We start from the raw sequence: 17,688 nt of genomic DNA on the forward strand, positions 1-17,688 counted from the left end.
AACAGCGCATGGTCTGTCTAATCTTTCTACCAGTTTGAATTTGATCTTGCAAAATTCTCCAAAAAAGAAAGATTGCTACTTTTAATTGAAAGAAGTGTGACCATGCTAAATAATAAAATACGATATTACAAATACAGCATATAAAATATAGCAACAGAGCGTGTGTTCATCCCAGCCAATGCACATGTGCACTTCCTGAAGCAACAGGATGTTTCAGTTTAAAAATGCCCATTGGCCAGTGTGATAAATGTCTCAATTGATTCTTCATAAAGATTGTGATCTGGTAAAAAATGTATTTTCAAACTGTGGAAAAAGCAACAACACAAATCCTGTTTTATCAAATAGTTACATTTCGGAGCAAATTTTTCATTTTAAATTTCTGATTGTTTTTTTTTCATATATGCAATGCTGCAGCCCAGCAGCTGCTCCAGTGGCGCAATCGGTCAGCGCGCGGTACTTATAAAGCAGTAACTGATGAGCTATGCCGAGGTTGTGAGTTCAAGCCTCACCTGGAGCAGACTTTTCTTGTCTTCCTTTGTTATTTTGAACAAATGCGTTAGCCAAAGTTTCTCGAGTTCCATCATGATCTACTTGCACGATTGAGAAGGAAGTTTCCGAGAGATATTTACTTTTTATGGTTTCTTGTTTAATTTGCTGTATATTACAAAAGTCTCACCAGTTTTACCATGATCTAGTACCATATTGTAAAGGGAAATGCAAAAGATAAATTGTTTTTTTAAGGCTTCTGGGAGCCAAATATTATTTCCTTCATTGGCATCAATAATGTGGAGTGACTACATGATGAAAAGGACATGACAAAGGAAGCCTTGGCTCTCAGCAGAAAAGAAAGAAGCACGTGGTTATGGTTGTTTTCAAGTTGGAGTACAAACTTACAAGACCATTTTTGAAAATGCAATTAAAACGGATAATTGCCTGCTACAGAAAATAGAACCCACGGCATGAACTACCTTGAGAAGCCCCAGTGGCCTAATGGATAAGGCACTGGCCTCCTAAGCCAGGGATTGTGGGTTCAAGTCCCATCTGGGGTGTTTGCTTATCTCTGAAACAGCGCATGGTCTGTCTAATCTTTCTACCAGTTTGAATTTGATCTTGCAAAATTCTCCAAAAAAGAAAGATTGCTACTTTTAATTGAAAGAAGTGTGACCATGCTAAATAATAAAATACGATATTACAAATACAGCATATAAAATATAGCAACAGAGCGTGTGTTCATCCCAGCCAATGCACATGTGCACTTCCTGAAGCAACAGGATGTTTCAGTTTAAAAATGCCCATTGGCCAGTGTGATAAATGTCTCAATTGATTCTTCATAAAGATTGTGATCTGGTAAAAAATGTATTTTCAAACTGTGGAAAAAGCAACAACACAAATCCTGTTTTATCAAATAGTTACATTTCGGAGCAAATTTTTCATTTTAAATTTCTGATTGTTTTTTTTTCATATATGCAATGCTGCAGCCCAGCAGCTGCTCCAGTGGCGCAATCGGTCAGCGCTCGGTACTTATAAAGCAGTAACTGATGAGCTATGCCGAGGTTGTGAGTTCAAGCCTCACCTGGAGCAGACTTTTCTTGTCTTCCTTTGTTATTTTGAACAAATGCGTTAGCCAAAGTTTCTCGAGTTCCATCATGATCTACTTGCACGATTGAGAAGGAAGTTTCCGAGAGATATTTACTTTTTATGGTTTCTTGTTTAATTTGCTGTATATTACAAAAGTCTCACCAGTTTTACCATGATCTAGTACCATATTGTAAAGGGAAATGCAAAAGATAAATTGTTTTTTTAAGGCTTCTGGGAGCCAAATATTATTTCCTTCATTGGCATCAATAATGTGGAGTGACTACATGATGAAAAGGACATGACAAAGGAAGCCTTGGCTCTCAGCAGAAAAGAAAGAAGCACGTGGTTATGGTTGTTTTCAAGTTGGAGTACAAACTTACAAGACCATTTTTGAAAATGCAATTAAAACGGATAATTGCCTGCTACAGAAAATAGAACCCACGGCATGAACTACCTTGAGAAGCCCCAGTGGCCTAATGGATAAGGCACTGGCCTCCTAAGCCAGGGATTGTGGGTTCAAGTCCCATCTGGGGTGTTTGCTTATCTCTGAAACAGCGCATGGTCTGTCTAATCTTTCTACCAGTTTGAATTTGATCTTGCAAAATTCTCCAAAAAAGAAAGATTGCTACTTTTAATTGAAAGAAGTGTGACCATGCTAAATAATAAAATACGATATTACAAATACAGCATATAAAATATAGCAACAGAGCGTGTGTTCATCCCAGCCAATGCACATGTGCACTTCCTGAAGCAACAGGATGTTTCAGTTTAAAAATGCCCATTGGCCAGTGTGATAAATGTCTCAATTGATTCTTCATAAAGATTGTGATCTGGTAAAAAATGTATTTTCAAACTGTGGAAAAAGCAACAACACAAATCCTGTTTTATCAAATAGTTACATTTCGGAGCAAATTTTTCATTTTAAATTTCTGATTGTTTTTTTTTCATATATGCAATGCTGCAGCCCAGCAGCTGCTCCAGTGGCGCAATCGGTCAGCGCGCGGTACTTATAAAGCAGTAACTGATGAGCTATGCTGAGGTTGTGAGTTCAAGCCTCACCTGGAGCAGACTTTTCTTGTCTTCCTTTGTTATTTTGAACAAATGCGTTAGCCAAAGTTTCTCGAGTTCCATCATGATCTACTTGCACGATTGAGAAGGAAGTTTCCGAGAGATATTTACTTTTTATGGTTTCTTGTTTAATTTGCTGTATATTACAAAAGTCTCACCAGTTTTACCATGATCTAGTACCATATTGTAAAGGGAAATGCAAAAGATAAATTGTTTTTTTAAGGCTTCTGGGAGCCAAATATTATTTCCTTCATTGGCATCAATAATGTGGAGTGACTACATGATGAAAAGGACATGACAAAGGAAGCCTTGGCTCTCAGCAGAAAAGAAAGAAGCACGTGGTTATGGTTGTTTTCAAGTTGGAGTACAAACTTACAAGACCATTTTTGAAAATGCAATTAAAACGGATAATTGCCTGCTACAGAAAATAGAACCCACGGCATGAACTACCTTGAGAAGCCCCAGTGGCCTAATGGATAAGGCACTGGCCTCCTAAGCCAGGGATTGTGGGTTCAAGTCCCATCTGGGGTGTTTGCTTATCTCTGAAACAGCGCATGGTCTGTCTAATCTTTCTACCAGTTTGAATTTGATCTTGCAAAATTCTCCAAAAAAGAAAGAGTGCTACTTTTAATTGAAAGAAGTGTGACCATGCTAAATAATAAAATACGATATTACAAATACAGCATATAAAATATAGCAACAGAGCGTGTGTTCATCCCAGCCAATACACATGTGCACTTCCTGAAGCAACAGGATGTTTCAGTTTAAAAATGCCCATTGGCCAGTGTGATAAATGTCTCAATTGATTCTTCATAAAGATTGTGATCTGGTAAAAAATGTATTTTCAAACTGTGGAAAAAGCAACAACACAAATCCTGTTTTATCAAATAGTTACATTTCGGAGCAAATTTTTCATTTTAAATTTCTGATTGTTTTTTTTTCATATATGCAATGCTGCAGCCCAGCAGCTGCTCCAGTGGCGCAATCGGTCAGCGCGCGGTACTTATAAAGCAGTAACTGATGAGCTATGCCGAGGTTGTGAGTTCAAGCCTCACCTGGAGCAGACTTTTCTTGTCTTCCTTTGTTATTTTGAACAAATGCGTTAGCCAAAGTTTCTCGAGTTCCATCATGATCTACTTGCACGATTGAGAAGGAAGTTTCCGAGAGATATTTACTTTTTATGGTTTCTTGTTTAATTTGCTGTATATTACAAAAGTCTCACCAGTTTTACCATGATCTAGTACCATATTGTAAAGGGAAATGTAAAAGATAAATTGTTTTTTTAAGGCTTCTGGGAGCCAAATATTATTTCCTTCATTGGCATCAATAATGTGGAGTGACTACATGATGAAAAGGACATGACAAAGGAAGCCTTGGCTCTCAGCAGAAAAGAAAGAAGCACGTGGTTATGGTTGTTTTCAAGTTGGAGTACAAACTTACAAGACCATTTTTGAAAATGCAATTAAAACGGATAATTGCCTGCTACAGAAAATAGAACCCACGGCATGAACTACCTTGAGAAGCCCCAGTGGCCTAATGGATAAGGCACTGGCCTCCTAAGCCAGGGATTGTGGGTTCAAGTCCCATCTGGGGTGTTTGCTTATCTCTGAAACAGCGCATGGTCTGTCTAATCTTTCTACCAGTTTGAATTTGATCTTGCAAAATTCTCCAAAAAAGAAAGATTGCTACTTTTAATTGAAAGAAGTGTGACCATGCTAAATAATAAAATACGATATTACAAATACAGCATATAAAATATAGCAACAGAGCGTGTGTTCATCCCAGCCAATACACATGTGCACTTCCTGAAGCAACAGGATGTTTCAGTTTAAAAATGCCCATTGGCCAGTGTGATAAATGTCTCAATTGATTCTTCATAAAGATTGTGATCTGGTAAAAAATGTATTTTCAAACTGTGGAAAAAGCAACAACACAAATCCTGTTTTATCAAATAGTTACATTTCGGAGCAAATTTTTCATTTTAAATTTCTGATTGTTTTTTTTTCATATATGCAATGCTGCAGCCCAGCAGCTGCTCCAGTGGCGCAATCGGTCAGCGCGCGGTACTTATAAAGCAGTAACTGATGAGCTATGCCGAGGTTGTGAGTTCAAGCCTCACCTGGAGCAGACTTTTCTTGTCTTCCTTTGTTATTTTGAACAAATGCGTTAGCCAAAGTTTCTCGAGTTCCATCATGATCTACTTGCACGATTGAGAAGGAAGTTTCCGAGAGATATTTACTTTTTATGGTTTCTTGTTTAATTTGCTGTATATTACAAAAGTCTCACCAGTTTTACCATGATCTAGTACCATATTGTAAAGGGAAATGTAAAAGATAAATTGTTTTTTTAAGGCTTCTGGGAGCCAAATATTATTTCCTTCATTGGCATCAATAATGTGGAGTGACTACATGATGAAAAGGACATGACAAAGGAAGCCTTGGCTCTCAGCAGAAAAGAAAGAAGCACGTGGTTATGGTTGTTTTCAAGTTGGAGTACAAACTTACAAGACCATTTTTGAAAATGCAATTAAAACGGATAATTGCCTGCTACAGAAAATAGAACCCACGGCATGAACTACCTTGAGAAGCCCCAGTGGCCTAATGGATAAGGCACTGGCCTCCTTAGCCAGGGATTGTGGGTTCAAGTCCCATCTGGGGTGTTTGCTTATCTCTGAAACAGCGCATGGTCTGTCTAATCTTTCTACCAGTTTGAATTTGATCTTGCAAAATTCTCCAAAAAAGAAAGATTGCTACTTTTAATTGAAAGAAGTGTGACCATGCTAAATAATAAAATACGATATTACAAATACAGCATATAAAATATAGCAACAGAGCGTGTGTTCATCCCAGCCAATGCACATGTGCACTTCCTGAAGCAACAGGATGTTTCAGTTTAAAAATGCCCATTGGCCAGTGTGATAAATGTCTCAATTGATTCTTCATAAAGATTGTGATCTGGTAAAAAATGTATTTTCAAACTGTGGAAAAAGCAACAACACAAATCCTGTTTTATCAAATAGTTACATTTCGGAGCAAATTTTTCATTTTAAATTTCTGATTGTTTTTTTTTCATATATGCAATGCTGCAGCCCAGCAGCTGCTCCAGTGGCGCAATCGGTCAGCGCGCGGTACTTATAAAGCAGTAACTGATGAGCTATGCCGAGGTTGTGAGTTCAAGCCTCACCTGGAGCAGACTTTTCTTGTCTTCCTTTGTTATTTTGAACAAATGCGTTAGCCAAAGTTTCTCGAGTTCCATCATGATCTACTTGCACGATTGAGAAGGAAGTTTCCGAGAGATATTTACTTTTTATGGTTTCTTGTTTAATTTGCTGTATATTACAAAAGTCTCACCAGTTTTACCATGATCTAGTACCATATTGTAAAGGGAAATGTAAAAGATAAATTGTTTTTTTAAGGCTTCTGGGAGCCAAATATTATTTCCTTCATTGGCATCAATAATGTGGAGTGACTACATGATGAAAAGGACATGACAAAGGAAGCCTTGGCTCTCAGCAGAAAAGAAAGAAGCACGTGGTTATGGTTGTTTTCAAGTTGGAGTACAAACTTACAAGACCATTTTTGAAAATGCAATTAAAACGGATAATTGCCTGCTACAGAAAATAGAACCCACGGCATGAACTACCTTGAGAAGCCCCAGTGGCCTAATGGATAAGGCACTGGCCTCCTAAGCCAGGGATTGTGGGTTCAAGTCCCATCTGGGGTGTTTGCTTATCTCTGAAACAGCGCATGGTCTGTCTAATCTTTCTACCAGTTTGAATTTGATCTTGCAAAATTCTCCAAAAAAGAAAGATTGCTACTTTTAATTGAAAGAAGTGTGACCATGCTAAATAATAAAATACGATATTACAAATACAGCATATAAAATATAGCAACAGAGCGTGTGTTCATCCCAGCCAATGCACATGTGCACTTCCTGAAGCAACAGGATGTTTCAGTTTAAAAATGCCCATTGGCCAGTGTGATAAATGTCTCAATTGATTCTTCATAAAGATTGTGATCTGGTAAAAAATGTATTTTCAAACTGTGGAAAAATCAACAACACAAATCCTGTTTTATCAAATAGTTACATTTCGGAGCAAATTTTTCATTTTAAATTTCTGATTGTTTTTTTTTCATATATGCAATGCTGCAGCCCAGCAGCTGCTCCAGTGGCGCAATCGGTCAGCGCGCGGTACTTATAAAGCAGTAACTGATGAGCTATGCCGAGGTTGTGAGTTCAAGCCTCACCTGGAGCAGACTTTTCTTGTCTTCCTTTGTTATTTTGAACAAATGCGTTAGCCAAAGTTTCTCGAGTTCCATCATGATCTACTTGCACGATTGAGAAGGAAGTTTCCGAGAGATATTTACTTTTTATGGTTTCTTGTTTAATTTGCTGTATATTACAAAAGTCTCACCAGTTTTACCATGATCTAGTACCATATTGTAAAGGGAAATGTAAAAGATAAATTGTTTTTTTAAGGCTTCTGGGAGCCAAATATTATTTCCTTCATTGGCATCAATAATGTGGAGTGACTACATGATGAAAAGGACATGACAAAGGAAGCCTTGGCTCTCAGCAGAAAAGAAAGAAGCACGTGGTTATGGTTGTTTTCAAGTTGGAGTACAAACTTACAAGACCATTTTTGAAAATGCAATTAAAACGGATAATTGCCTGCTACAGAAAATAGAACCCACGGCATGAACTACCTTGAGAAGCCCCAGTGGCCTAATGGATAAGGCACTGGCCTCCTAAGCCAGGGATTGTGGGTTCAAGTCCCATCTGGGGTGTTTGCTTATCTCTGAAACAGCGCATGGTCTGTCTAATCTTTCTACCAGTTTGAATTTGATCTTGCAAAAGTCTCCAAAAAAGAAAGATTGCTACTTTTAATTGAAAGAAGTGTGACCATGCTAAATAATAAAATACGATATTACAAATACAGCATATAAAATATAGCAACAGAGCGTGTGTTCATCCCAGCCAATGCACATGTGCACTTCCTGAAGCAACAGGATGTTTCAGTTTAAAAATGCCCATTGGCCAGTGTGATAAATGTCTCAATTGATTCTTCATAAAGATTGTGATCTGGTAAAAAATGTATTTTCAAACTGTGGAAAAAGCAACAACACAAATCCTGTTTTATCAAATAGTTACATTTCGGAGCAAATTTTTCATTTTAAATTTCTGATTGTTTTTTTTTCATATATGCAATGCTGCAGCTCAGCAGCTGCTCCAGTGGCGCAATCGGTCAGCGCGCAGTACTTATAAAGCAGTAACTGATGAGCTATGCCGAGGTTGTGAGTTTAAGCCTCACCTGGAGCAGACTTTTCTTGTCTTCCTTTGTTATTTTGAACAAATGCGTTAGCCAAAGTTTCTCGAGTTCCATCATGATCTACTTGCACGATTGAGAAGGAAGTTTCCGAGAGATATTTACTTTTTATGGTTGCTTGTTTAATTTGCTGTATATTACAAAAGTCTCACCAGTTTTACCATGATCTAGTACCATATTGTAAAGGGAAATGCAAAAGATAAATTGTTTTTTTAAGGCTTCTGGGAGCCAAATATTATTTCCTTCATTGGCATCAATAATGTGGAGTGACTACATGATGAAAAGGACATGACAAAGGAAGCCCTGGCTCTCAGCAGAAAAGAAAGAAGCACGTGGTTATGGTTGTTTTCAAGTTGGAGTACAAACTTACAAGACCATTTTTGAAAATGCAATTAAAACGGATAATTGCCTGCTACAGAAAATAGAACCCACGGCATGAACTACCTTGAGAAGCCCCAGTGGCCTAATGGATAAGGCACTGGCCTCCTAAGCCAGGGATTGTGGGTTCAAGTCCCATCTGGGGTGTTTGCTTATCTCTGAAACAGCGCATGGTCTGTCTAATCTTTCTACCAGTTTGAATTTGATCTTGCAAAATTCTCCAAAAAAGAAAGATTGCTACTTTTAATTGAAAGAAGTGTGACCATGCTAAATAATAAAATACGATATTACAAATACAGCATATAAAATATAGCAACAGAGCGTGTGTTCATCCCAGCCAATGCACATGTGCACTTCCTGAAGCAACAGGATGTTTCAGTTTAAATATGCCCATTGGCCAGTGTGATAAATGTCTCAATTGATTCTTCATAAAGATTATGATCTGGTAAAAAATGTATTTTCAAACTGTGGAAAAAGCAACAACACAAATCCTGTTTTATCAAATAGTTACATTTCGGAGCAAATTTTTCATTTTAAATTTCTGATTGTTTTTTTTTCATATATGCAATGCTGCAGCCCAGCAGCTGCTCCAGTGGCGCAATCGGTCAGCGCGCGGTACTTATAAAGCAGTAACTGATGAGCTATGCTGAGGTTGTGAGTTCAAGCCTCACCTGGAGCAGACTTTTCTTGTCTTCCTTTGTTATTTTGAACAAATGCGTTAGCCAAAGTTTCTCGAGTTCCATCATGATCTACTTGCACGATTGAGAAGGAAGTTTCCGAGAGATATTTACTTTTTATGGTTTCTTGTTTAATTTGCTGTATATTACAAAAGTCTCACCAGTTTTACCATGATCTAGTACCATATTGTAAAGGGAAATGTAAAAGATAAATTGTTTTTTTAAGGCTTCTGGGAGCCAAATATTATTTCCTTCATTGGCATCAATAATGTGGAGTGACTACATGATGAAAAGGACATGACAAAGGAAGCCCTGGCTCTCAGCAGAAAAGAAAGAAGCACGTGGTTATGGTTGTTTTCAAGTTGGAGTACAAACTTACAAGACCATTTTTGAAAATGCAATTAAAACGGATAATTGCCTGCTACAGAAAATAGAACCCACGGCATGAACTACCTTGAGAAGCCCCAGTGGCCTAATGGATAAGGCACTGGCCTCCTAAGCCAGGGATTGTGGGTTCAAGTCCCATCTGGGGTGTTTGCTTATCTCTGAAACAGCGCATGGTCTGTCTAATCTTTCTACCAGTTTGAATTTGATCTTGCAAAATTCTCCAAAAAAGAAAGATTGCTACTTTTAATTGAAAGAAGTGTGACCATGCTAAATAATAAAATACGATATTACAAATACAGCATATAAAATATAGCAACAGAGCGTGTGTTCATCCCAGCCAATGCACATGTGCACTTCCTGAAGCAACAGGATGTTTCAGTTTAAAAATGCCCATTGGCCAGTGTGATAAATGTCTCAATTGATTCTTCATAAAGATTGTGATCTGGTAAAAAATGTATTTTCAAACTGTGGAAAAAGCAACAACACAAATCCTGTTTTATCAAATAGTTACATTTCGGAGCAAATTTTTCATTTTAAATTTCTGATTGTTTTTTTTTCATATATGCAATGCTGCAGCCCAGCAGCTGCTCCAGTGGCGCAATCGGTCAGCGCGCGGTACTTATAAAGCAGTAACTGATGAGCTATGCCGAGGTTGTGAGTTCAAGCCTCACCTGGAGCAGACTTTTCTTGTCTTCCTTTGTTATTTTGAACAAATGCGTTAGCCAAAGTTTCTCGAGTTCCATCATGATCTACTTGCACGATTGAGAAGGAAGTTTCCGAGAGATATTTACTTTTTATGGTTTCTTGTTTAATTTGCTGTATATTACAAAAGTCTCACCAGTTTTACCATGATCTAGTACCATATTGTAAAGGGAAATGTAAAAGATAAATTGTTTTTTTAAGGCTTCTGGGAGCCAAATATTATTTCCTTCATTGGCATCAATAATGTGGAGTGACTACATGATGAAAAGGACATGACAAAGGAAGCCCTGGCTCTCAGCAGAAAAGAAAGAAGCACGTGGTTATGGTTGTTTTCAAGTTGGAGTACAAACTTACAAGACCATTTTTGAAAATGCAATTAAAACGGATAATTGCCTGCTACAGAAAATAGAACCCACGGCATGAACTACCTTGAGAAGCCCCAGTGGCCTAATGGATAAGGCACTGGCCTCCTAAGCCAGGGATTGTGGGTTCAAGTCCCATCTGGGGTGTTTGCTTATCTCTGAAACAGCGCATGGTCTGTCTAATCTTTCTACCAGTTTGAATTTGATCTTGCAAAATTCTCCAAAAAAGAAAGATTGCTACTTTTAATTGAAAGAAGTGTGACCATGCTAAATAATAAAATACGATATTACAAATACAGCATATAAAATATAGCAACAGAGCGTGTGTTCATCCCAGCCAATACACATGTGCACTTCCTGAAGCAACAGGATGTTTCAGTTTAAAAATGCCCATTGGCCAGTGTGATAAATGTCTCAATTGATTCTTCATAAAGATTGTGATCTGGTAAAAAATGTATTTTCAAACTGTGGAAAAAGCAACAACACAAATCCTGTTTTATCAAATAGTTACATTTCGGAGCAAATTTTTCATTTTAAATTTCTGATTGTTTTTTTTTCATATATGCAATGCTGCAGCCCAGCAGCTGCTCCAGTGGCGCAATCGGTCAGCGCGCGGTACTTATAAAGCAGTAACTGATGAGCTATGCCGAGGTTGTGAGTTCAAGCCTCACCTGGAGCAGACTTTTCTTGTCTTCCTTTGTTATTTTGAACAAATGCGTTAGCCAAAGTTTCTCGAGTTCCATCATGATCTACTTGCACGATTGAGAAGGAAGTTTCCGAGAGATATTTACTTTTTATGGTTTCTTGTTTAATTTGCTGTATATTACAAAAGTCTCACCAGTTTTACCATGATCTAGTACCATATTGTAAAGGGAAATGTAAAAGATAAATTGTTTTTTTAAGGCTTCTGGGAGCCAAATATTATTTCCTTCATTGGCATCAATAATGTGGAGTGACTACATGATGAAAAGGACATGACAAAGGAAGCCCTGGCTCTCAGCAGAAAAGAAAGAAGCACGTGGTTATGGTTGTTTTCAAGTTGGAGTACAAACTTACAAGACCATTTTTGAAAATGCAATTAAAACGGATAATTGCCTGCTACAGAAAATAGAACCCACGGCATGAACTACCTTGAGAAGCCCCAGTGGCCTAATGGATAAGGCACTGGCCTCCTAAGCCAGGGATTGTGGGTTCAAGTCCCATCTGGGGTGTTTGCTTATCTCTGAAACAGCGCATGGTCTGTCTAATCTTTCTACCAGTTTGAATTTGATCTTGCAAAATTCTCCAAAAAAGAAAGATTGCTACTTTTAATTGAAAGAAGTGTGACCATGCTAAATAATAAAATACGATATTACAAATACAGCATATAAAATATAGCAACAGAGCGTGTGTTCATCCCAGCCAATACACATGTGCACTTCCTGAAGCAACAGGATGTTTCAGTTTAAAAATGCCCATTGGCCAGTGTGATAAATGTCTCAATTGATTCTTCATAAAGATTGTGATCTGGTAAAAAATGTATTTTCAAACTGTGGAAAAAGCAACAACACAAATCCTGTTTTATCAAATAGTTACATTTCGGAGCAAATTTTTCATTTTAAATTTCTGATTGTTTTTTTTTCATATATGCAATGCTGCAGCCCAGCAGCTGCTCCAGTGGCGCAATCGGTCAGCGCGCGGTACTTATAAAGCAGTAACTGATGAGCTATGCCGAGGTTGTGAGTTCAAGCCTCACCTGGAGCAGACTTTTCTTGTCTTCCTTTGTTATTTTGAACAAATGCGTTAGCCAAAGTTTCTCGAGTTCCATCATGATCTACTTGCACGATTGAGAAGGAAGTTTCCGAGAGATATTTACTTTTTATGGTTTCTTGTTTAATTTGCTGTATATTACAAAAGTCTCACCAGTTTTACCATGATCTAGTACCATATTGTAAAGGGAAATGTAAAAGATAAATTGTTTTTTTAAGGCTTCTGGGAGCCAAATATTATTTCCTTCATTGGCATCAATAATGTGGAGTGACTACATGATGAAAAGGACATGACAAAGGAAGCCCTGGCTCTCAGCAGAAAAGAAAGAAGCACGTGGTTATGGTTGTTTTCAAGTTGGAGTACAAACTTACAAGACCATTTTTGAAAATGCAATTAAAACGGATAATTGCCTGCTACAGAAAATAGAACCCACGGCATGAACTACCTTGAGAAGCCCCAGTGGCCTAATGGATAAGGCACTGGCCTCCTAAGCCAGGGATTGTGGGTTCAAGTCCCATCTGGGGTGTTTGCTTATCTCTGAAACAGCGCATGGTCTGTCTAATCTTTCTACCAGTTTGAATTTGATCTTGCAAAATTCTCCAAAAAAGAAAGATTGCTACTTTTAATTGAAAGAAGTGTGACCATGCTAAATAATAAAATACGATATTACAAATACAGCATATAAAATATAGCAGCAGAGCGTGTGTTCATCCCAGCCAATACACATGTGCACTTCCTGAAGCAACAGGATGTTTCAGTTTAAAAATGCCCATTGGCCAGTGTGATAAATGTCTCAATTGATTCTTCATAAAGATTGTGATCTGGTAAAAAATGTATTTTCAAACTGTGGAAAAAGCAACAACACAAATCCTGTTTTATCAAATAGTTACATTTCGGAGCAAATTTTTCATTTTAAATTTCTGATTGTTTTTTTTTCATATATGCAATGCTGCAGCCCAGCAGCTGCTCCAGTGGCGCAATCGGTCAGCGCGCGGTACTTATAAAGCAGTAACTGATGAGCTATGCCGAGGTTGTGAGTTCAAGCCTCACCTGGAGCAGACTTTTCTTGTCTTCCTTTGTTATTTTGAACAAATGCGTTAGCCAAAGTTTCTCGAGTTCCATCATGATCTACTTGCACGATTGAGAAGGAAGTTTCCGAGAGATATTTACTTTTTATGGTTTCTTGTTTAATTTGCTGTATATTACAAAAGTCTCACCAGTTTTACCATGATCTAGTACCATATTGTAAAGGGAAATGTAAAAGATAAATTGTTTTTTTAAGGCTTCTGGGAGCCAAATATTATTTCCTTCATTGGCATCAATAATGTGGAGTGACTACATGATGAAAAGGACATGACAAAGGAAGCCTTGGCTCTCAGCAGAAAAGAAAGAAGCACGTGGTTATGGTTGTTTTCAAGTTGGAGTACAAACTTACAAGACCATTTTTGAAAATGCAATTAAAACGGATAATTGCCTGCTACAGAAAATAGAACCCACGGCATGAACTACCTTGAGAAGCCCCAGTGGCCTAATGGATAAGGCACTGGCCTCCTAAGCCAGGGATTGTGGGTTCAAGTCCCATCTGGGGTGTTTGCTTATCTCTGAAACAGCGCATGGTCTGTCTAATCTTTCTACCAGTTTGAATTTCATCTTGCAAAATTCTCCAAAAAAGAAAGATTGCTACTTTTAATTGAAAGAAGTGTGACCATGCTAAATAATAAAATACGATATTACAAATACAGCATATAAAATATAGCAACAGAGCGTGTGTTCATCCCAGCCAATGCACATGTGCACTTCCTGAAGCAACAGGATGTTTCAGTTTAAAAATGCCCATTGGCCAGTGTGATAAATGTCTCAATTGATTCTTCATAAAGATTGTGATCTGGTAAAAAATGTATTTTCAAACTGTGGAAAAAGCAACAACACAAATCCTGTTTTATCAAATAGTTACATTTCGGAGCAAATTTTTCATTTTAAATTTCTGATTGTTTTTTTTTCATATATGCAATGCTGCAGCCCAGCAGCTGCTCCAGTGGCGCAATCGGTCAGCGCGCGGTACTTATAAAGCAGTAACTGATGAGCTATGCCGAGGTTGTGAGTTCAAGCCTCACCTGGAGCAGACTTTTCTTGTCTTCCTTTGTTATTTTGAACAAATGCGTTAGCCAAAGTTTCTCGAGTTCCATCATGATCTACTTGCACGATTGAGAAGGAAGTTTCCGAGAGATATTTACTTTTTATGGTTTCTTGTTTAATTTGCTGTATATTACAAAAGTCTCACCAGTTTTACCATGATCTAGTACCATATTGTAAAGAGAAATGCAAAAGATAAATTGTTTTTTTAAGGCTTCTGGGAGCCAAATATTATTTCCTTCATTGGCATCAATAATGTGGAGTGACTACATGATGAAAAGGACATGACAAAGGAAGCCTTGGCTCTCAGCAGAAAAGAAAGAAGCACGTGGTTATGGTTGTTTTCAAGTTGGAGTACAAACTTACAAGACCATTTTTGAAAATGCAATTAAAACGGATAATTGCCTGCTACAGAAAATAGAACCCACGGCATGAACTACCTTGAGAAGCCCCAGTGGCCTAATGGATAAGGCACTGGCCTCCTAAGCCAGGGATTGTGGGTTCAAGTCCCATCTGGGGTGTTTGCTTATCTCTGAAACAGCGCATGGTCTGTCTAATCTTTCTACCAGTTTGAATTTGATCTTGCAAAATTCTCCAAAAAAGAAAGATTGCTACTTTTAATTGAAAGAAGTGTGACCATGCTAAATAATAAAATACGATATTACAAATACAGCATATAAAATATAGCAACAGAGCGTGTGTTCATCCCAGCCAATGCACATGTGCACTTCCTGAAGCAACAGGATGTTTCAGTTTAAAAATGCCCATTGGCCAGTGTGATAAATGTCTCAATTGATTCTTCATAAAGATTGTGATCTGGTAAAAAATGTATTTTCAAACTGTGGAAAAAGCAACAACACAAATCCTGTTTTATCAAATAGTTACATTTCGGAGCAAATTTTTCATTTTAAATTTCTGATTGTTTTTTTTTCATATATGCAATGCTGCAGCCCAGCAGCAGCTCCAGTGGCGCAATCGGTCAGCGCTCGGTACTTATAAAGCAGTAACTGATGAGCTATGCCGAGGTTGTGAGTTCAAGCCTCACCTGGAGCAGACTTTTCTTGTCTTCCTTTGTTATTTTGAACAAATGCGTTAGCCAAAGTTTCTCGAGTTCCATCATGATCTACTTGCACGATTGAGAAGGAAGTTTCCGAGAGATATTTACTTTTTATGGTTTCTTGTTTAATTTGCTGTATATTACAAAAGTCTCACCAGTTTTACCATGATCTAGTACCATATTGTAAAGGGAAATGCAAAAGATAAATTGTTTTTTTAAGGCTTCTGGGAGCCAAATATTATTTCCTTCATTGGCATCAATAATGTGGAGTGACTACATGATGAAAAGGACATGACAAAGGAAGCCTTGGCTCTCAGCAGAAAAGAAAGAAGCACGTGGTTATGGTTGTTTTCAAGTTGGAGTACAAACTTACAAGACCATTTTTGAAAATGCAATTAAAACGGATAATTGCCTGCTACAGAAAATAGAACCCACGGCATGAACTACCTTGAGAAGCCCCAGTGGCCTAATGGATAAGGCACTTCCTCCTAAGCCAGGGATTGTGGGTTCAAGTCCCATCTGGGGTGTTTGCTTATCTCTGAAACAGCGCATGGTCTGTCTAATCTTTCTACCAGTTTGAATTTGATCTTGCAAAATTCTCCAAAAAAGAAAGATTGCTACTTTTAATTGAAAGAAGTGTGACCATGCTAAATAATAAAATACGATATTACAAATACAGCATATAAAATATAGCAACAGAGCGTGTGTTCATCCCAGCCAATGCACATGTGCACTTCCTGAAGCAACAGGATGTTTCAGTTTAAAAATGCCCATTGGCCAGTGTGATAAATGTCTCAATTGATTCTTCATAAAGATTGTGATCTGGTAAAAAATGTATTTTCAAACTGTGGAAAAAGCAACAACACAAATCCTGTTTTATCAAATAGTTACATTTCGGAGCAAATTTTTCATTTTAAATTTCTGATTGTTTTTTTTCATATATGCAATGCTGCAGCCCAGCAGCTGCTCCAGTGGCGCAATCGGTCAGCGCGCGGTACTTATAAAGCAGTAATTGATGAGCTATGCCGAGGTTGTGAGTTCAAGCCTCACCTGGAGCAGACTTTTCTTGTCTTCCTTTGTTATTTTGAACAAATGCGTTAGCCAAAGTTTCTCGAGTTCCATCATGATCTACTTGCACGATTGAGAAGGAAGTTTCCGAGAGATATTTACTTTTTATGGTTTCTTGTTTAATTTGCTGTATATTACAAAAGTCTCACCAGTTTTACCATGATCTAGTACCATATTGTAAAGGGAAATGTAAAAGATAAATTGTTTTTTTAAGGCTTCTGGGAGCCAAATATTATTTCCTTCATTGGCATCAATAATGTGGAGTGACTACATGATGAAAAGGACATGACAAAGGAAGCCTTGGCTCTCAGCAGAAAAGAAAGAAGCACGTGGTTATGGTTGTTTTCAAGTTGGAGTACAAACTTACAAGACCATTTTTGAAAATGCAATTAAAACGGATAATTGCCTGCTACAGAAAATAGAACCCACGGCATGAACTACCTCGAGAAGCCCCAGTGGCCTAATGGATAAGGCACTGGCCTCCTAAGCCAGGGATTGTGGGTTCAAGTCCCATCTGGGGTGTTTGCTTATCTCTGAAACAGCGCATGGTCTGTCTAATCTTTCTACCAGTTTGAATTTGATCTTGCAAAATTCTCCAAAAAAGAAAGATTGCTACTTTTAATTGAAAGAAGTGTGACCATGCTAAATAATAAAATACGATATTACAAATACAGCATATAAAATATAGCAACAGAACGTGTGTTCATCCCAGCCAATGCACATGTGCACTTCCTGAAGCAACAGGATGTTTCAGTTTAAAAATGCCCATTGGCCAGTGTGATAAATGTCTCAATTGATTCTTCATAAAGATTGTGATCTGGTAAAAAATGTATTTTCAAACTGTGGAAAAAGCAACAACACAAATCCTGTTTTATCAAATAGTTACATTTCGGAGCAAATTTTTCATTTTAAATTTCTGATTGTTTTTTTTTCATATATGCAATGCTGCAGCCCAGCAGCTGCTCCAGTGGCGCAATCGGTCAGCGCTCGGTACTTATAAAGCAGTAACTGATGAGCTATGCCGAGGTTGTGAGTTCAAGCCTCACCTGGAGCAGACTTTTCTTGTCTTCCTTTGTTATTTTGAACAAATGCGTTAGCCAAAGTTTCTCGAGTTCCATCATGATCTACTTGCACGATTGAGAAGGAAGTTTCCGAGAGATATTTACTTTTTATGGTTTCTTGTTTAATTTGCTGTATATTACA

At 37.8% G+C, this 17,688-nt stretch overlaps 31 non-coding genes across 31 annotated transcripts; all 31 read left to right on the forward strand.

Annotated features, from left to right (window-relative positions):
- Window positions 1–424: 424 nt before the first annotated feature.
- On the forward strand, window positions 425–517 carry TRNAI-UAU (transfer RNA isoleucine (anticodon UAU)). Its single transcript is given in 2 exon segments — window positions 425–462; window positions 482–517. It is a non-coding gene; the product is annotated as a tRNA-Ile (tRNA).
- A 459-nt stretch (window positions 518–976) lies between these two features.
- TRNAR-CCU (transfer RNA arginine (anticodon CCU)) lies at window positions 977–1,049 on the forward strand. The gene has a single exon. It is a non-coding gene; the product is annotated as a tRNA-Arg (tRNA).
- Window positions 1,050–1,488: 439 nt separating this feature from the next.
- Window positions 1,489–1,581, forward strand: TRNAI-UAU (transfer RNA isoleucine (anticodon UAU)). The gene is given in 2 exon segments: window positions 1,489–1,526; window positions 1,546–1,581. It is a non-coding gene; the product is annotated as a tRNA-Ile (tRNA).
- Window positions 1,582–2,040: 459 nt separating this feature from the next.
- Window positions 2,041–2,113, forward strand: TRNAR-CCU (transfer RNA arginine (anticodon CCU)). The gene has a single exon. It is a non-coding gene; the product is annotated as a tRNA-Arg (tRNA).
- Window positions 2,114–2,552: 439 nt separating this feature from the next.
- Window positions 2,553–2,645, forward strand: TRNAI-UAU (transfer RNA isoleucine (anticodon UAU)). The gene is given in 2 exon segments: window positions 2,553–2,590; window positions 2,610–2,645. It is a non-coding gene; the product is annotated as a tRNA-Ile (tRNA).
- Window positions 2,646–3,104: 459 nt separating this feature from the next.
- On the forward strand, window positions 3,105–3,177 carry TRNAR-CCU (transfer RNA arginine (anticodon CCU)). Its single transcript has one exon. It is a non-coding gene; the product is annotated as a tRNA-Arg (tRNA).
- Window positions 3,178–3,616: 439 nt separating this feature from the next.
- Window positions 3,617–3,709, forward strand: TRNAI-UAU (transfer RNA isoleucine (anticodon UAU)). The gene is given in 2 exon segments: window positions 3,617–3,654; window positions 3,674–3,709. It is a non-coding gene; the product is annotated as a tRNA-Ile (tRNA).
- A 459-nt stretch (window positions 3,710–4,168) lies between these two features.
- On the forward strand, window positions 4,169–4,241 carry TRNAR-CCU (transfer RNA arginine (anticodon CCU)). Its single transcript has one exon. It is a non-coding gene; the product is annotated as a tRNA-Arg (tRNA).
- Window positions 4,242–4,680: 439 nt separating this feature from the next.
- On the forward strand, window positions 4,681–4,773 carry TRNAI-UAU (transfer RNA isoleucine (anticodon UAU)). Its single transcript is given in 2 exon segments — window positions 4,681–4,718; window positions 4,738–4,773. It is a non-coding gene; the product is annotated as a tRNA-Ile (tRNA).
- A 459-nt stretch (window positions 4,774–5,232) lies between these two features.
- On the forward strand, window positions 5,233–5,305 carry TRNAR-CCU (transfer RNA arginine (anticodon CCU)). Its single transcript has one exon. It is a non-coding gene; the product is annotated as a tRNA-Arg (tRNA).
- A 439-nt stretch (window positions 5,306–5,744) lies between these two features.
- Window positions 5,745–5,837, forward strand: TRNAI-UAU (transfer RNA isoleucine (anticodon UAU)). Its single transcript is given in 2 exon segments — window positions 5,745–5,782; window positions 5,802–5,837. It is a non-coding gene; the product is annotated as a tRNA-Ile (tRNA).
- A 459-nt stretch (window positions 5,838–6,296) lies between these two features.
- On the forward strand, window positions 6,297–6,369 carry TRNAR-CCU (transfer RNA arginine (anticodon CCU)). Its single transcript has one exon. It is a non-coding gene; the product is annotated as a tRNA-Arg (tRNA).
- Window positions 6,370–6,808: 439 nt separating this feature from the next.
- Window positions 6,809–6,901, forward strand: TRNAI-UAU (transfer RNA isoleucine (anticodon UAU)). The gene is given in 2 exon segments: window positions 6,809–6,846; window positions 6,866–6,901. It is a non-coding gene; the product is annotated as a tRNA-Ile (tRNA).
- Window positions 6,902–7,360: 459 nt separating this feature from the next.
- Window positions 7,361–7,433, forward strand: TRNAR-CCU (transfer RNA arginine (anticodon CCU)). Its single transcript has one exon. It is a non-coding gene; the product is annotated as a tRNA-Arg (tRNA).
- Window positions 7,434–8,424: 991 nt separating this feature from the next.
- Window positions 8,425–8,497, forward strand: TRNAR-CCU (transfer RNA arginine (anticodon CCU)). Its single transcript has one exon. It is a non-coding gene; the product is annotated as a tRNA-Arg (tRNA).
- A 439-nt stretch (window positions 8,498–8,936) lies between these two features.
- TRNAI-UAU (transfer RNA isoleucine (anticodon UAU)) lies at window positions 8,937–9,029 on the forward strand. The gene is given in 2 exon segments: window positions 8,937–8,974; window positions 8,994–9,029. It is a non-coding gene; the product is annotated as a tRNA-Ile (tRNA).
- A 459-nt stretch (window positions 9,030–9,488) lies between these two features.
- TRNAR-CCU (transfer RNA arginine (anticodon CCU)) lies at window positions 9,489–9,561 on the forward strand. The gene has a single exon. It is a non-coding gene; the product is annotated as a tRNA-Arg (tRNA).
- Window positions 9,562–10,000: 439 nt separating this feature from the next.
- Window positions 10,001–10,093, forward strand: TRNAI-UAU (transfer RNA isoleucine (anticodon UAU)). Its single transcript is given in 2 exon segments — window positions 10,001–10,038; window positions 10,058–10,093. It is a non-coding gene; the product is annotated as a tRNA-Ile (tRNA).
- A 459-nt stretch (window positions 10,094–10,552) lies between these two features.
- Window positions 10,553–10,625, forward strand: TRNAR-CCU (transfer RNA arginine (anticodon CCU)). The gene has a single exon. It is a non-coding gene; the product is annotated as a tRNA-Arg (tRNA).
- A 439-nt stretch (window positions 10,626–11,064) lies between these two features.
- TRNAI-UAU (transfer RNA isoleucine (anticodon UAU)) lies at window positions 11,065–11,157 on the forward strand. Its single transcript is given in 2 exon segments — window positions 11,065–11,102; window positions 11,122–11,157. It is a non-coding gene; the product is annotated as a tRNA-Ile (tRNA).
- A 459-nt stretch (window positions 11,158–11,616) lies between these two features.
- TRNAR-CCU (transfer RNA arginine (anticodon CCU)) lies at window positions 11,617–11,689 on the forward strand. The gene has a single exon. It is a non-coding gene; the product is annotated as a tRNA-Arg (tRNA).
- A 439-nt stretch (window positions 11,690–12,128) lies between these two features.
- Window positions 12,129–12,221, forward strand: TRNAI-UAU (transfer RNA isoleucine (anticodon UAU)). The gene is given in 2 exon segments: window positions 12,129–12,166; window positions 12,186–12,221. It is a non-coding gene; the product is annotated as a tRNA-Ile (tRNA).
- Window positions 12,222–12,680: 459 nt separating this feature from the next.
- Window positions 12,681–12,753, forward strand: TRNAR-CCU (transfer RNA arginine (anticodon CCU)). Its single transcript has one exon. It is a non-coding gene; the product is annotated as a tRNA-Arg (tRNA).
- A 439-nt stretch (window positions 12,754–13,192) lies between these two features.
- On the forward strand, window positions 13,193–13,285 carry TRNAI-UAU (transfer RNA isoleucine (anticodon UAU)). Its single transcript is given in 2 exon segments — window positions 13,193–13,230; window positions 13,250–13,285. It is a non-coding gene; the product is annotated as a tRNA-Ile (tRNA).
- Window positions 13,286–13,744: 459 nt separating this feature from the next.
- Window positions 13,745–13,817, forward strand: TRNAR-CCU (transfer RNA arginine (anticodon CCU)). The gene has a single exon. It is a non-coding gene; the product is annotated as a tRNA-Arg (tRNA).
- A 439-nt stretch (window positions 13,818–14,256) lies between these two features.
- Window positions 14,257–14,349, forward strand: TRNAI-UAU (transfer RNA isoleucine (anticodon UAU)). The gene is given in 2 exon segments: window positions 14,257–14,294; window positions 14,314–14,349. It is a non-coding gene; the product is annotated as a tRNA-Ile (tRNA).
- Window positions 14,350–14,808: 459 nt separating this feature from the next.
- On the forward strand, window positions 14,809–14,881 carry TRNAR-CCU (transfer RNA arginine (anticodon CCU)). Its single transcript has one exon. It is a non-coding gene; the product is annotated as a tRNA-Arg (tRNA).
- A 439-nt stretch (window positions 14,882–15,320) lies between these two features.
- On the forward strand, window positions 15,321–15,413 carry TRNAI-UAU (transfer RNA isoleucine (anticodon UAU)). Its single transcript is given in 2 exon segments — window positions 15,321–15,358; window positions 15,378–15,413. It is a non-coding gene; the product is annotated as a tRNA-Ile (tRNA).
- Window positions 15,414–16,382: 969 nt separating this feature from the next.
- TRNAI-UAU (transfer RNA isoleucine (anticodon UAU)) lies at window positions 16,383–16,475 on the forward strand. The gene is given in 2 exon segments: window positions 16,383–16,420; window positions 16,440–16,475. It is a non-coding gene; the product is annotated as a tRNA-Ile (tRNA).
- A 459-nt stretch (window positions 16,476–16,934) lies between these two features.
- TRNAR-CCU (transfer RNA arginine (anticodon CCU)) lies at window positions 16,935–17,007 on the forward strand. Its single transcript has one exon. It is a non-coding gene; the product is annotated as a tRNA-Arg (tRNA).
- A 439-nt stretch (window positions 17,008–17,446) lies between these two features.
- Window positions 17,447–17,539, forward strand: TRNAI-UAU (transfer RNA isoleucine (anticodon UAU)). The gene is given in 2 exon segments: window positions 17,447–17,484; window positions 17,504–17,539. It is a non-coding gene; the product is annotated as a tRNA-Ile (tRNA).
- The last annotated feature ends 149 nt before the right edge of the window (window positions 17,540–17,688 follow it).

This window comes from Anomaloglossus baeobatrachus, chromosome 4 (assembly GCF_048569485.1).
Source record: "Anomaloglossus baeobatrachus isolate aAnoBae1 chromosome 4, aAnoBae1.hap1, whole genome shotgun sequence".
NCBI classification, from domain to species: Eukaryota; Metazoa; Chordata; class Amphibia; order Anura; family Aromobatidae; genus Anomaloglossus; species Anomaloglossus baeobatrachus.